A 16,084-nucleotide genomic window follows, 5' to 3' on the forward strand; every position below is an offset into this window, starting at 1 on the left:
GTCCAATTAGATTTTTTCTCTATGACCTCAATTAGCCTTATCACCTCACCACATGTCCTATATTCAAATATAGTCACTTTGATGGGTAGAACATGAACATACTAATGGCAGAGGAGGCACAATTCAATGTATGTACAACATATAGATAAATGACCTAGGCTCTTATAAGTAATATTCAACTTATCCATGGTTATACCTTGCAATCTACTTATATCCCTTTTTTACTTGTTTTGTGTACAGCTTAAACCTATATGTTTTTTAAAAAGAGTTATAATTAATTTGGACATAATACAGAATTTTAATAATCATATAATTAATAAATAATGATAAATAAAATTTATGCATATTGGGGATGGGAGAGTAGCTCAATGGTAGAGTACATGCTTACCACATACTAGTTCCTAAGTATAATGCCTACACGTACACACACACACGTACACACACACACACACACACACACACTACAAGTCCATATTATCTTCTGAAAATAAAACTACTAATATTTTAGTTTTCTTCAGATAGCCTTTATAACTTTACCAGTTATTTTTAATTATCTGACATTATATTGTCACTGATCTCATGGTGATAATGATGATAATCATAATACAATTAAAATGATAACTAATATGCAGCACAATTTTTATATATAAGCTGTACATAGCATTTCATAATGAAGTACCTATTCCAATGTGTATAGCCCTATATGATTCATCTTTATTATTTTATCAATTTTAGAAATTTGGAAATGCCTGTTAACTACTTAGCAAGATAAACAGGACAGTGATTTTTTTTTAAATAACATTATGTTCCACCAAACAAATTATCTTTTTAATACTTGTTATATTATCTACCCAACAAGTTTTCTGGATTAAAATTGTTACCTTGTTTTCCAACATATTTACAGGTGTTGCACCTTTTTATCCTAGTAATTTTTGGTGATAATTGCTTCTTATTAGATAAATAAATATTACATGAGTCTTCCATTATAACATAGAATTTTAATTTAAATCAACTGATAGGTTTGGAAGAAAAACTAGGGCAAGTTACTTTTATGAATCATTTAATAAACTTATTTGATCTTTGAAAAATTCCAGAAAACTGAACAGCTGTATAAAATTCAAATCAAGAAGGGAGTGCTCTTTCCACCTGTATAGAAATGCAGAAAGCTGGGAATAACATTGACCCAGTCCTTACAGCAAAAGAAAACCAAATAATTTGTTTGAGTTCATAAAGGAATTCGAGTCACACTACCACCAACCATCTGAGTTCTTGGGAAAAGCAAGTGCCATCAAGGAGACATGGAACTGGAAAACAGTTTCCACAGTGCCAGAGAGGAAGGGATGCAAGAGAGCACAGAGGCAGGACGGAAGGACAGCTCAACTTTTTTATATATTGGCATTAGCTTGTGAGCTAGCTGCAGATTCAAGGGGCGTTTGAACCAACTGGCAGTTTATTAATAAGTGGAATGATATGAAGTCCTCACAGAAAGATAGAGGACAGGGAGGAGCACAAAAGCTGTCCCAGGTGGCTACACTTTCAGGAGGAAAGTGGCTTTATTACAAGATCTAAGTCTCCCCAACCTGTGTCCCCATATTTTTTTTTCTGTATTTAAGAAGGAAAAAAAACCCACACATTTTTATGTATTTAAGAAGAACACCTTTTTGCTGGAAAATAGTGTTTTATATATATAAAAAAAAATCACTGTGAGGGTTAAGGGAAACAAAATGAAAACTGGAGGCTACTAGGGAAGTTTGGTAGGAGAAGTTGGTGTCCACAAAAGAGCAAAAGGGTTTTGGAGAAATTTGTTATTTCAATGCCCAGTAAGAGTCACATTTTTTTTTTCTGTCAAAATTCAAAAAAGAAAAGAAAGAAAAAGTACACCAGTAAGGGGAAATTGACTCAATGAAAATGACATCTAAGAAATGACATCTGAGTAAGGCTGTACCTCTCCCAAAGCACAAAGCTAGCTATTACTTGCGTCATTGTGAATATCTGGTTAAAAGCAGATGGGAAAAACAGTACATGGTACACCTTAAATAAATATATTTAAAAAAATAGCAGATGGGTCTCTTGCTGGAGCAATGCAAGTAGGAACAGCAGAAGCCCTGGCTCAGAGCCAGACACCACAGATAATTTGAAGAAAATGACAGGCAAGCCAGGCATGGGTGAGAGGTAGGGGGGCAATAGCCATCTTCCCTAAATCCAAGACAAAGAAAACTGACGCAGAAGAACACTCCATAGACCAAGAAGGCCATTGAGCAGGACAAGTGGAATGATATTTCCTAAGAATTAGGAGAATTCCCCACCCACCCTCTCAAGAACCTGGTTGTGATGTGGAAGATGAGCCACCTGCGAGATGAGCATGAACCACAAACTGTGCTGTGAACCCCAGCACTCTAACAGATGTCACCAGTCTGTGGGTCTCTGAGGGGACCCTCAATGCACTGCCAAATTTTCTGCTATGCCCTGTACAAATAATGAAAATACAATGTCTCACGGGAAAGAAAACTAAAGCAGATGGCTCAAACGGTAGAAAGAAAAGTACTTACAAGTAGAATCATAAAAAGATAAAATGAATACTTAAAAACAGATTAAGTATGTTTTAGCGGTTACCAGGGGTTGGAAGGAGGGAGATGGGAGAAAACTGGAAGGTGTGGGTTATGGGATACAAAGTGTCATTATGAAAAAGTAAATGAGATCTTTGAACAGCATGAGCACTGTAGGTAATAACATTGCATTATATTCTGGTAATTTGCCAAGAGGAAAAATTGTAGGTAATCTTACCAGAAAAGAAAGAAAGAAAGAATAAGAGGAAGGAAAGAAGGAAGGAAAGAAAAAAAAAAGGAGAGAGGAAGGGAATAAAGAAAAGAAAAGGTAGCGTGATCTCTGAGACGTTACTGGTGCAAGCCTCAGTGTCCAAATTCAGCAGAACCTGGAGTTCTGATGCCCAAGGGCAGGAGAAGGCAGGCACTGAACTCCAGAAGAGGGAAGGCAAATAAATCCCTTCTTACCCGACCTGCTTGTTCTCTTCAGATCCCCAGCTGATTGTATGATGTTCACCCACATCGAGGGCATTTTACCACCACTCAGTACATTCACTGGTATGCCAGCCTTCTTTGGAAATATTCTGACAGCACACCCAGAAACACTGCTCCATCAGCCAGGTTGACCACCCTCCATTCAATCAGTTTTATACCCAAAACTAATCGCCACAGAAACTTCTTTCTTATGTTGTCTTCTGGTAGTTTTCCTACTTTCAGATATTATGTTTAAGTTTTCTATGGTATTTTATTATGCTACCTAAGCAATCAAAGAAGAACGAGTAACAACATAGAGAAAAAGATGGAGGCATACACACATACATACACTAATGCATTCATATACACATGAGTGACATTGGAGGATGCTATTATCCTCAGAGTAAGCATCCAACACGAAGACAGAAACAGAGTGTTCAAAAAAGATATCTCAACTGGTTGTCCATATTAGTTTAGGAAGAAGCAACAGTTCCATTTACCCAACAATTTCATTTAGAATTAACTATAATAAATTCATCAAATACTAGACAATTTAAAATAACAACAAAGTAATATATGGATATCTCTAAATATACTTTTATAGTAATCAACAACATAGCAAAAGTAATCATATTTAGAAATTCCACAAAAATAATAATGAGTATCTAACTCAGTATCAAAATTTCTCAGAAGTACCTGAGCATGAAAAAGACCAAAAGATATTTAACTCTAATCTTAAAATTGGAGTTTCCCTTGACTTTAATCATAGGACATATTAACACTAAAATATACTGTATTATGGTGTATTACAGACATATTTCCCTTAATTTTTTTGTACAGTAATAATCCAATTTCTATTTGGTAGTATCTACCACTTCAGCTAGCCAGTAATTCCTGTTCCCAAAGGCGCCAGGCAACAGATTAAATTCCCACTTGGCCTTATCATAACACGCGTTGGAAACATTCTTTGCTTTGGAACTAACACCTCTATGTCATCATGGTTTTCTGTCCTTGATAGTACAGAGTGTTTTAGTCAATTTTTTTTTTCGCTGCTGTGACCAAAAGACCTGAAGAGAACAATTTCAGAGGAGGAAAAATTTATTTTGGGGCTTATGGTTTCAGACCATAGACGGCTGACTTTATTCCTCAGGGCCTGAGATGAGGTTGAAGGGTATGGCTGAGATAAGCAGTTGGGACATGGCACAAAGAGGCAGAAAAGACACAGACAGACAGACAGACCTTCACTCCTTAGGGATAAGATATGTACCTTAAATGCCCTCAATAACCCAACACCTCCAGCCACACCCCACTTGCCTACAGTTACCATTCAGTTAATTCAGAGGATTAGTGATTGGGCTCTCATAACCCAATAATTTCACCTTCTAAACTCTCTTACATTGTCTCACACATGAGCTTTTGGGGGACAACTAAAATCCAAATCATAACAGAGAGGATATATGTAGAATATATTTTCTGAATTATTTTTCATTATGTTATAAAATATTAAAATATAATTAATTGCCAGGTTCTCTAGAGATACACCATGATGTCTACTTGGACTAGCTTAATAAAGCACAGTTATTTAACTATTATTTTTTTCATAGAATTATTGAGATAATATGAATAACTATGGACAGCACCAAAGTTAGTTTTTCCCACCTAATAAATATTTCATCTACTGGCACATTTTCTCCTTTGTCAAGGAAAACCAGACATTTTAAATAGCACCTGCAGTGGCAAACTGGCAACAGGATGCTGAATACTTACCTTAGAATTTTCATTTCTAGATCACATTTGGGTGTTGTGTTGAGACTAGGACTATGGCTACATATCTGAGTTCTGACATCTAAATTATGATTACATGTTAATTTTTCCAAATGTAATCTTGTGTTGAAATACATTTCAGATATGTAATAAATTTCCACCTACCTCTATACTCTAGATGTTCAACTTCAATATATAACCATGGTTTTGTATTTAATCATGCAATTTTGTGTTTAATCAGGCAATTCAGTAACATTCTACTCTATCATCAGATAAAAATCCTTCACAGGAAAGATCAAATCTTAGCTCATACTCAAAGAAAATCCAAAATATATTCAGTTACCACACCCATCTTTATATTTGTTTGCTGAAAATTACTGTTTATTTTTTCTTGAGGTCTATCATAATTCTACTTTGACCTTCCCTACCCTTCAAATGTACTATTTATAACCAACAAAACAATTAGATATAATACTAAAGAAACTAAATAAATAGAAAAATTAGGGTAAATGTGAAAGTCATTTTGAAAATAGTCATGAGACTATAATTATTTTGAATAATAACATTGTACCAATCATTTTGTGTTGCTGTGGCTACCTGGCAAAACTCATCTGATTTTATTTCTTGTATATAACAATTAATATCTACATCTTTATCATCCCAGAAAACTATAGCCCTAATAAGAATTTGACCATTTAAATAAGACCAAATTTGAAACAGTATTAAAAATAATATAATAGAAGTTTGGTATTTTCATGTGGCTTCTATACATAACCTAAAGCAATTTTTACACAAAGCAAGATTCCATTTTGTGGAATTCATTATTAAAAAGATGCAGGAATACTTTGATATTCATTTACTAAATAATGGTGCAACTTATTCTAATGTACAATATCCCCATTTTTTTGTAATTTCTTTTACTTTTTAGACAGGTACATTTTACTCATATTAATGAAACAAAAATCAATTGGCATTTGAAAAATTTTATTCCCAAGGTAACTTAAAAGTAAGGGATGTTGTAGTAGTGACAATATTGTGTTAAGAACAAAATATTAAATTCTCCACAAAAGACTGTGAATAAATACTATTAGATGGAGATCCAAAATATGCAATAATTTCATGAAATAAAAAATGTCTTCTGGTAGAGTGATATGAATTTGCACTGTAGAAATTCTCCTTTCCCTCTAGTCTATTCATTAGGCAGGACTTTATTTATGTACTTTCCTACAGTTCCAATTTTATAGAATGGAATGAACCTAACAGACCTTAAAATAAAACAAGGGGCTGGTCATGGTTATTGGACTGATAAATGCTGAAGTATGAAAAAAATCTCAAGAACAGAGGAATGGAACAGGCAGAGTACTATAGGAATTGCCTGCATTACAAATGTTTAATGAGCAAGAGGTCTACATTTTATTTATTTATTTTTCCTGAAAGTTACATGACATTTGTGTAGGTCATTGGGTTTTCAATGATCTTATTTGAGGCTTTTTTTTTTTTTAATATTTATTTTTTAGTTTTCGGCAGACACAACACCTTTGTTTGTATGTGGTGCTGAGGATCGAACCCAGGCCGCACACATGCTAGGCGAGCGCGCTACCTCTTGAGCCACATCCCCAGCCCCCTTATTTGAGGCTTTATAATAAGGTCTCTAGTCAATGAGAGGACATACCTGGGTTAGGGAGATCTTGATACTAACGGTTATGAAAGTGACCATACAGTGTAAGGCAGGCCTCAAATGGCTGTGGTTAGACTCCACAGAGCCTTCCAGCAGGCTGTGTTTTCAGTGTATAGTCAAGGTCAAAAACACCCTGATTCAGCATATGTACTCAGGGTCATAAACATTTGCTTGTGATCATGTGCCCACTGATGTAAACTCTTGGCAGCATGCCTACTTTGTCTGGCCTATATATAAAAAAGTGCAAAAAGAATGATCTGGGGGCTGGCTAGAAGCTACTCTCACCTCTGAATAAAGAATGATTACTATCCCAACAGCATGTTGGTAAGAATCTGAGGCAGAGGATAATCTATGCTCTCACTTGTGCATTTTCAGGATCCTCCAGAAATTAGCAATCTTTGTGAAAGGCCCACATTTTGTAAGACTGTCATACAGAGATAAAAAATTATATATATATATATAATAAAGATATGTGTGTGTATATGTATGTGTGTGTGTATATATATGTATATATAAAATTTGCACTGCTTCAACAAAATTTCTAACACTGAGTAATTTAAGAACAAAATGTATTTCTTGAGTTCTGGAGGTTGGGAGTCCATAATCAAGGTAACAGTAGGTTAGGATCAACATTTAAAAAGTTGTCCCATGTGTTCTAATAGCAGACTCCTGCCTAGTAAGGGCTGTATCTTCTGGAGGGAAGGAAAACTGTCTTCTTGTGGCAGAGGACCAAAGGACAAGAGAACCTATTGTTGTGTGAAGTTTCTATTGTAAGGGTCCCAATCGTATTCACAAGGGAAGGAGCATATGTCCTAATCACCTCTTAAAGACCCCACATCCTAATACTATCCCCTTGGCAACTGCTGAATTTAGGAAGGGACACCTTCAAACCATAACAGCATAGCAGCAGCAAATCAACAGATGAATGTGGATAGTTGTTTGCTAGCAAACAAACAATAATCAACAACTCTTATTTTCAGATTGAGAAATAGAAAGCCAGATAGTGGGGATGATAAAATAGTAAAATGCATTTCTTCCATGCCCTTCAGAGATTTTGGGATAATAAATCTACCCTTTATGGGAAGTGTGAGATTAAGCTATAGGATTCAGATATTATGTTCACATTTTAAATACAGAGTGGCCTTATTAGTATAGGTTAAAATATTGTTTTAGTCAGATTTTTATTGCTGTGGACAAAGGAACTGGCAAGAACAACATAGGGTAGAAAATTTTTATTTTGGCTCATGATTTCAGAGGTTTTGTCCATGGTTGGCTGACACCAAAGCTGTGAGCCCAAGGATAAACAGCACATCATGACAGAAGGGCATGGTGGAGAAAGGCAACTCAGGACCTGGTCACCAGGAAGCAGAGAGAGCTCTGATCATCAGGGAAAACACATAAACCCCCAAAACACAACCATTGTGACTCACGTCCAGTTACTCCCACCTCCTTACAGTTTCCAACCAGTTAATCCCCTGATTAGGACTAATCCACTGAGTAGGTTACAATTTCATAATCACTTCTCCTCTGACCAGTCTTGTTATCAATCTCACACATGACCTTTTTGGAAACACCACATATCCAAACCATAACAGATATCATAATAATCAAAACAAATAATACAAGCAGTTATTAAAATCAGAGAGGAGACCTATTGTTTAACAAGAAGGAGACATATTATTTAACAGAATAAAAGGTAGTTAACACAACATAATTATAATTGTTACTGTAAAAATAAAACCAAATAATGTTTACTTTTCAACCAATTGAGATTGTGTAGCAAAATTATTCATGCATATATTGGTTTCACAGGTATAAATTTACATAGATTTGTGTGTGTGCATGGGTAAATTAACCTTTTTTTTAAACTTGTATGCTCAAGAAATGTTTCTATAGCCATTAGAATGACAGAAATTCTGATTGGTTTAGTACACTAAATGCTAATATATATATATATATATATATATATATATATATATATATATATACATGCATACATACACACACACTTGTATATATATATTATTGACATAATTTTGAGTTTCATATTCTATATCAAATATGTATTTAATGTATTAAAATATGTATGGTAAATGGTGAGTGTCATAAATATTCACAATTTATTCTGCTACTATTTCATTGTTGCTCAGATAAGAATAGCTATGATATCATTCTGTAATGTAGGACATGTTTAATCTTTATTCTCACCACATGCAGATTTGTCATGGGGACACCCAGCAGACCAACAGTACAAGACTCTAAAAGTTTTTAGTCCCCATAGATTTGGCAGATTTCTCATCATCTCCAAGGTCATAATTATTCAGAAAATTGAGAACTACATTACCTAAGGAATTGATAGAGATCACAGTCTAGTCAACTTTAATACTAAAAGATTTAACTTCCTATGAAATTAGAAACTCTCACAAAGACTAAAAGCAACAGAAGAGATGTATTTGAGCTAAGTTAATAAAAATGCCCTACAGCTATGATCCGTAAGATGGAATCTGATGGGAATTAAAGATGTCACTTTATACTCTCTTAGTACTCATATCTTCTGAAATTTTAAAGTTAAAACAAAACCTAGCCTAAAACTTTACATTCAAATGTCAGTAGAAGACATTTTAAGTCTTTTATCCATAATTCATATTTTCAGGTTTTTGTATAGAGCCAAAGTTTGAACTCAATTATTTTTAGCTAATTTATTATTAAAATATTTTTCCTCTACAAATCATCAGGAAAGATAAACCTCTATGGTTACCTTAAAATATCATTACTTCTTTAAGCCATTGCTGCCCCATTATGAACTTTCTAGTAGAATAGAAAACCATGATAATTCAGATTTATAACTTAGATATTTCTTTTTTTCTCTGTTGAGTTTGCTTTTTACATTTACAAATATGTTCTGATTGGACAACTTCCTGGAAACAACACTTCAAATGCTGCAAATAGCAGTTTATGAAAAGAAACGTATTTTTGGAACATAAAAAACTGGAAAAATTGATAATAAACTATGTATTGTATATGCACGTATATATCATAAACCATTTGTCATTAGAATATGTGATAATGACTGAAGCTTAGAAAATGAAAATTAAAAGTGAGGGTAAGACCATGCATAGCTTTACAGATGTGTTATCTGTGAAGTCACACAAGGCACACATTCAGAAGTCCCTCAGGTGTGGTATAATGCTCTTTTTACTCTTTCAGTCTTTTGTGGCTACTGTGACAAAATTATTGTTCTCTTTCAGTATCTCTGTGGAATTAGTGCCAGGACCCCTGAACATATGAACATCTTCAGTTGTTCAAGTCCCTGCTATAAAATGGCATAATACTTGCATATAACCTACAAACTCATCCCACATACTTTGAATCATTTCTAGATTACTTATAATAATATGGAATAAAGTGTGCATGCAATGTATATGATTTTTATATTGTATTATTTAGGTAATGATACCAGGAATATTCTGCACATGCTCAGTATGGATGTAATTTTGGTTTTAAATATTTTTCCATCTGTGGTTTGTTGAGGCTGTGAATGCAAAAGCTGCAAATGTAGAGTCCACTCATATGAAGGGGCAACTCTATCATGATATATCTAACTTATAAGCAGCAGGTGTTTATTCTTGATAGTTCTGAAGGCCACAGAGCTCAAGATCAATTGCTGGCAGATATATTTTAAAGTGAGGGCCAGCTTTCCATTCATAGATGTGTCATCACTTGTCAGCAAGTGCAATAACTCCCTTAGGCATCTAAGGACACCAATCTCATTCGTGAGGGCTCTGCCTTTGTGATCATATCTTTTCCAATGGCTTGCCTTTTGATCTGACCACATTTGTAATTAGGCTTCATCATGTGACCTTTTGGTAAATATTGACAATGCAATCTGTATAAACTGTGTCAAAATTAATAATTGATTTTTAACAAGGGATCATGCATTTTCTATTTCTGGGGGACCCACAAATTATGAAGCTTGTTGCAGGTGAGATAATTTTATATAGTGCCATGGAGGGGCATATCTGACAAAATGATATTTGGCCAGATGTCTAAAACCTATTGGGGGGATTTATATAGCAAGATCTTCCACAATTTCCACAGGAAGAATATTGAGGTGGAATGGTGAAGCAAGTGAGGCACTCTTGTGAAAGTAATAGGAAGGTTAATATTCATGAAGTAGAGAGAAATGTGGTCTAGTTTTAGAAAGAGGAGATAAGGGCAGATCATGTATGGCCCCTGTTATTTAAGGACCTGAAGTTTCACTCTGATAAAATAGAAGCCATAGAAGCTTTTGAGGAGAGTAAGATAATCTGACCTACTTTTTAGAACAATTGGTTTAGGTATGCTTTGAGATTATTACTGTGATCTAGATAAAAGTTGATACAGAGAGAGAAAATTATAATTGTAGAAATTTGAAAATAGGAACAAAAAAGATTAACCAGTTGTCTACTTCAGAAAAAAAGGTAGAAGAGGAAACCAGTTGAAGGTACATTCCTGCAAACAGGCTATGAATCCTATTTGCAGAAATATCACGGGACATTTCTAGTAGGACTATATTTTTGAATTTTTTTGTGGTTTGGAGGTAGAATGGAATGAAAGGTAGATGACAAAGGATTAACACAGGAAGTGCTTCTGTGCACACTGTCCTTGGGATGTTGGGTGAGAGAGCTCCCTCTTTAAAACACTACCAGCTAGAGAGACTATATGCAATTTTCCTGCCATCTCTGATCACTATCACTCTCTAAGTGATTGCTTTGATTTAACTTAGTGTATGGACCAAAAAAAAAAAAAAATTGCTCTTGGAAGTAAAAAAACAAAAGGGGTGGGTAGGGTGGGTGAGATGGATGGTAGGATGTGGGTAGCGTGAGAATTCTAATTTGGGAGCCTCATTAGAGAATTTTGGGAGTATAGACTGCATGTTTCCAAAGAGAATTTCCAGCGGTGCTTTTCTTCATGGAATTACATCAAAGACTTTTTGAAAGCCAATAGGCTATATAATTTAGGGCTTATCTTTGGAGTTTGAAGTGTGTTCTATTTACCTGCATATCTATCATTAGTCCAAGAGTAGACTGCTTTGGTTAGTGTAGCTTTAAAATATTTTTTTAACCCAGTGTGAATTTAAGTGCTTCAACTGTGTGCTTGTCATAATTGTTTTAGTTCTTGCCTTACTAGACTGGCTAGAATCTTCAAAAACTGTTATGAGGAATGGGAGAGCACACATTTTTATATATTTTTTTGATGCTAGAAAGAAAGCAGTGAGTCTTCATTGATTATAACACTGATCAGTAATATGGTAGTCAGCCTGTACAATTCTTATTTTTAAGATTATTTAATATTACAAAACTGAAATTCTGTTGGACCAAAGTCAATCATAACCATAGATGAATTTTAAAATGATTTAGTCTAATAAAGAATTAATGTTTTCTGTATTCATTTCTGTTTCTTCTTTTGGTAAATATTACATGGATGTGTTTATTATCTTTTCTTAAAAACTCTATTATCTATTATCCTTGTTGGGACATTTTTAATTCTAAAAAAAAAAAAGAGCAATAGTTCCTTTCAGAAGAAAAGATATATTTGATTTAAGGAAATATTTAAGAAACAACACATTTTCACAGTGATTACAGAAATAAAAGAATCCAATAAATTGATAATCAAGTCTTAAAATTATTTCAAGACAAAATTGTAGATACTGGAGTTATTTATAATTCAAGCAAATACTTTTATTAGCAATCGTCAGTAGCATGAAGTACTATTATAATAAAAAATCAAAGGCTTTGCCTCTGGAAAGAAACTATGTGACTTCATGGTTGTCTACCATGAAGGGGAAAAAAGTAATAAGCAAGATATTGAAAATCCAGAAACAGAATGCAAACATTTAATTTGGTAACTAAGTGAAGTTTGGTTTATGGAAACTAGGAAACGGAGGCAACATCATTGATCATCTTCAATTTTAGAAAGCAGATTAATTATTTCAAAATCATTGCATATGACATATGATACTTTCTAATGTTGGTGGTATAATAAATAACTTAGGCACTTGTTTCCAAATGGCAGTATGAATCATTTGATAGTTTTCATAAGAGATTTCATTTCTAAAATTCTTTTTCTGTTGATTGATGAGGCATATTGACTCACTTGACTTGGTTTTATTAACAGGTTAGAAAAAAATTTCATTCTGCATTTACCCTCAAATGATTATTAGAATCTCTTCTACAGTGAAAAAGGTGTGAAAAGTAAATTCTGCTCACATTATGAATTTTTCATATGTGAGTATAATCCAGTGACTGTAAAGAAAAAATCAACACCCTTAATAACTGCAGGGAAAACAAACTATAACAACAAACACCGAAGAAAGGCTAAATACCTATTTCGCATTTTGAATGACATTCTTATTTATAAAATAAGCTTGTACCCCACTCATCAGCTGTCCTCAATTATCTATCTATCTATCTATCTATCTATGTTACCAGAAAGAGCCAAGCAATGACACTATTTCCACCATATTTATGGCTTGTCTCATACAATGGGAGCAAATACGTGAATATCCTACTATGAATATGTTGCCTTTTATGTGAGTATATTCAGTTTTAAGATTTGATTCTTGACTATGACTAGACATTGGATAGGAGAGAGAGATGTACTTCTGTATTGGTCTGTATAGTTAACCTCTTTCTAACTTTACTGTCTCTGAAATGTTACAATATTTCATTGGCACCTTCTTTCTAAATTTTAGTTGACCCTTCTAGGTCTGTAGGAAACCTTACAATTAGCTAGTTTGGAGGGACTCAGTTACGAAAGTTATGTTCTCTGGAAGCATTTATGCCCTACTGAAGTGAAAAAGAGCTGAAAAGACAATGCTAAGAAGAGATTTTAATCCTGCTGGGAGAAGCTGTGAGCAGATGTTCATATTTTAGTTTGGGGAAAGCACAGGATTATTTACTGTTATCTGTGTGCTGTACTTGTGTTTTACTATTTCAGTATTATTCCCATTTGTTCATTAATTCAATGCTGAAGGTGAAATGTGTGTCAGGAATTACACTACAATGTTAAAATTTACTTTACTCTTATGAACTGTGTGGGGAAAGAAAAAACAGTTTTTTAAGTGTTTGTTTTCTGAAAATCCTTCTTATGGCACTAAATCATAATTATTTATTTTTTAAAAATAGTAGTATAAATCTAATGAGGTAACTTACGAACCACTGAAATAATTATTCCTAAAGAGTCCACTTGATTTCAAGGAGTTTCTATCATTTTTTATTCATAAAGTTAATCGTCAGCATTAGAAGTTTTTGAAATATCTAAAAATATATTTTTTCTCAGTAATTATTCAAATTTAGATGTAATTGGCAATAATTATCCATAGTTAGCTTTCCTGAAAACTATTTTAAATAAATAACATGTAGTCTGTAATGATTTACAAATACAAAATAATAAGTTTATTATAGTTTATTTAATCTAGTAAATTTGGTTGGTATTTTCAATGGTGAAATAATAAGTAAATGAAAAAAACTAATTGGGATATATCATAGAAATAAGAAACAGAATAAAATGATTAATTTTATAATCCAAAAGACACATACTGGGTCTATTATATGGGTCCTTTTAAAAATGTTTAGTGAGAAAGCATAAACTGACAAAGAAGGCCTAACATCTCCCTCAACTTGATTAAAGTTAAGCACACGCCTTTCCTCTCACCTCCTGTTTATCTCTGTCTTTAAATTGCAGATCACTCAAGTGTAGAGATCTCTCCAATTTGCTTAGACAATTTACTTTAGAAAACCTCATTGAAAATTATTTGTTTGCCCTGCTGGTTGAGATAGGACTCTTTTAAAAAGTGAATTGTAACTCAGGACTATCTATCCCAAAGACCTGAAAGCCATCTCTTCGAAAGGCAATTATTAAGGAAGAGCAGGGCTGGGGATGTGGCTCAAGTGGTAGCGCGCTCGCCTGGCATGCGTGCAGCCTGGGTTCGATTCTCAGCACCACATACCAACAAAGATGTTGTGTCCACCGAGAACTGAGAAATAAATACTAAAAATTAAAAAAAAAAAAAAGGAAGAGCAGCACCCATATCTTAAGGTTTCTATGGGAGGACAGGGTCTAAGTTAGGCAGATAACCTGCTCCAAGATGTAAAATGACTGCTGTCACAAAAATGAGAATGGATTTCTTTCTCCTTTGTGTAAGCAGTTAGCATACACAGATACATGCATGAATATGTATTATATGGTAAACTAAATGACAGCATAGCATAGACTATAACTAAAATCAGTTTCTATTGCTTGCTGGGAACTGGATAGTGATATACAATTTAAGCAAAAATTATTAGCTTTGTGTAATGTTCTATAATAAAACACTCAAGACATCAGAAAACCAGTGTGCTTCTAAGGGATTGGACAAATCATGTGTTTTTGTAGTGACATATATTAATATGTTATTTCATATTTTTGTATTTATTATCTGTATGTAACATATCTTTATCATAAAGTAAGTTTTATACCTTGGAGTATGTAAATACCAAATACCACATAACAAATCAAATGTCAAGTGATCATGATGGGCATAAATTTTATATACTTAAATAAAACAAACAAAAATATGAATTGTATTTTTTCATACTTAATTTCAAGATACTTTTTAAACACTATAAAATTTGTTTAAACTTTCACTGCAGAGTTATGCCCATCTAAAAGGTGACTGACCTAGTTTTAAGAGTGATGAATGTGCCTATAAACAATAGTACCAACTCATCTTTGCCTTCAATATTTTTGCCTTTAAAGTTAATGTCATCTTAAAATTAGACAAAATCAACAATTAGCCAGGTTTATTAGTTTGGACCTGGATGGTTAATGAATCTAAAACAAGTTTCCTAAATATTGTTTTAACATAATTTTTCATTAAAATATGTAAATGATTTTATTCTCTTTTATTTCTGAGTAATATTCTATTGTATATATATAAAATCATGGCATTTGCAGGTAAATGGATGGAGTTAGAGAAGATAATGCTAAATGGAGTTAGCCAATCCCCCAAAACCAAATGCTGAATGTTTTCTCTGATATAAGGAGGCTGATTCATAGTGGGGTAGGGAGAGGGATCATGGGAAGAACAGACAATCTCTAGATAGGGCAGAGGGGTTGGAGGGGAAGAGAGGGAGTATGGGATTAGAAATGATGATGGAATGTGAAGGTCATTATAATCCAGAGTACATTTATGAAGACATGAATTGGTGTGACTATACTTTGTATTCAACTAGAGATATGAAAAATTTTGCTCTATATGTGTAATAAGAATTATAATGCATTCCACTGTCATCTATAAATTAAAAATAATTAAAAATAAATAAATAAATACAAATATATGAGAAGTGGGAAAAATATGTTAATAATATCAAATTATTAAAATATCATGCTCAGGTATATTTAATCTTATGAAAAAATAAAGCTTTGGCATCTTTTAGAAATTGACTTGAAATTGGTTGTTAAATTTTCAATAAATAATAACACTATGAGGAACATAAATTGGATCTTAATTAGGAATTATCTATAATTTAGAATCCACTTTGAAAATAGCTCCTGTTAATTACCAGTGGAAAACTAAATGCCTTTATTAAAAATTTAATTGAAT

Source organism: Ictidomys tridecemlineatus, chromosome 6, assembly GCF_052094955.1.
Source record: "Ictidomys tridecemlineatus isolate mIctTri1 chromosome 6, mIctTri1.hap1, whole genome shotgun sequence".
Lineage (NCBI taxonomy): Eukaryota > Metazoa > Chordata > Mammalia > Rodentia > Sciuridae > Ictidomys > Ictidomys tridecemlineatus.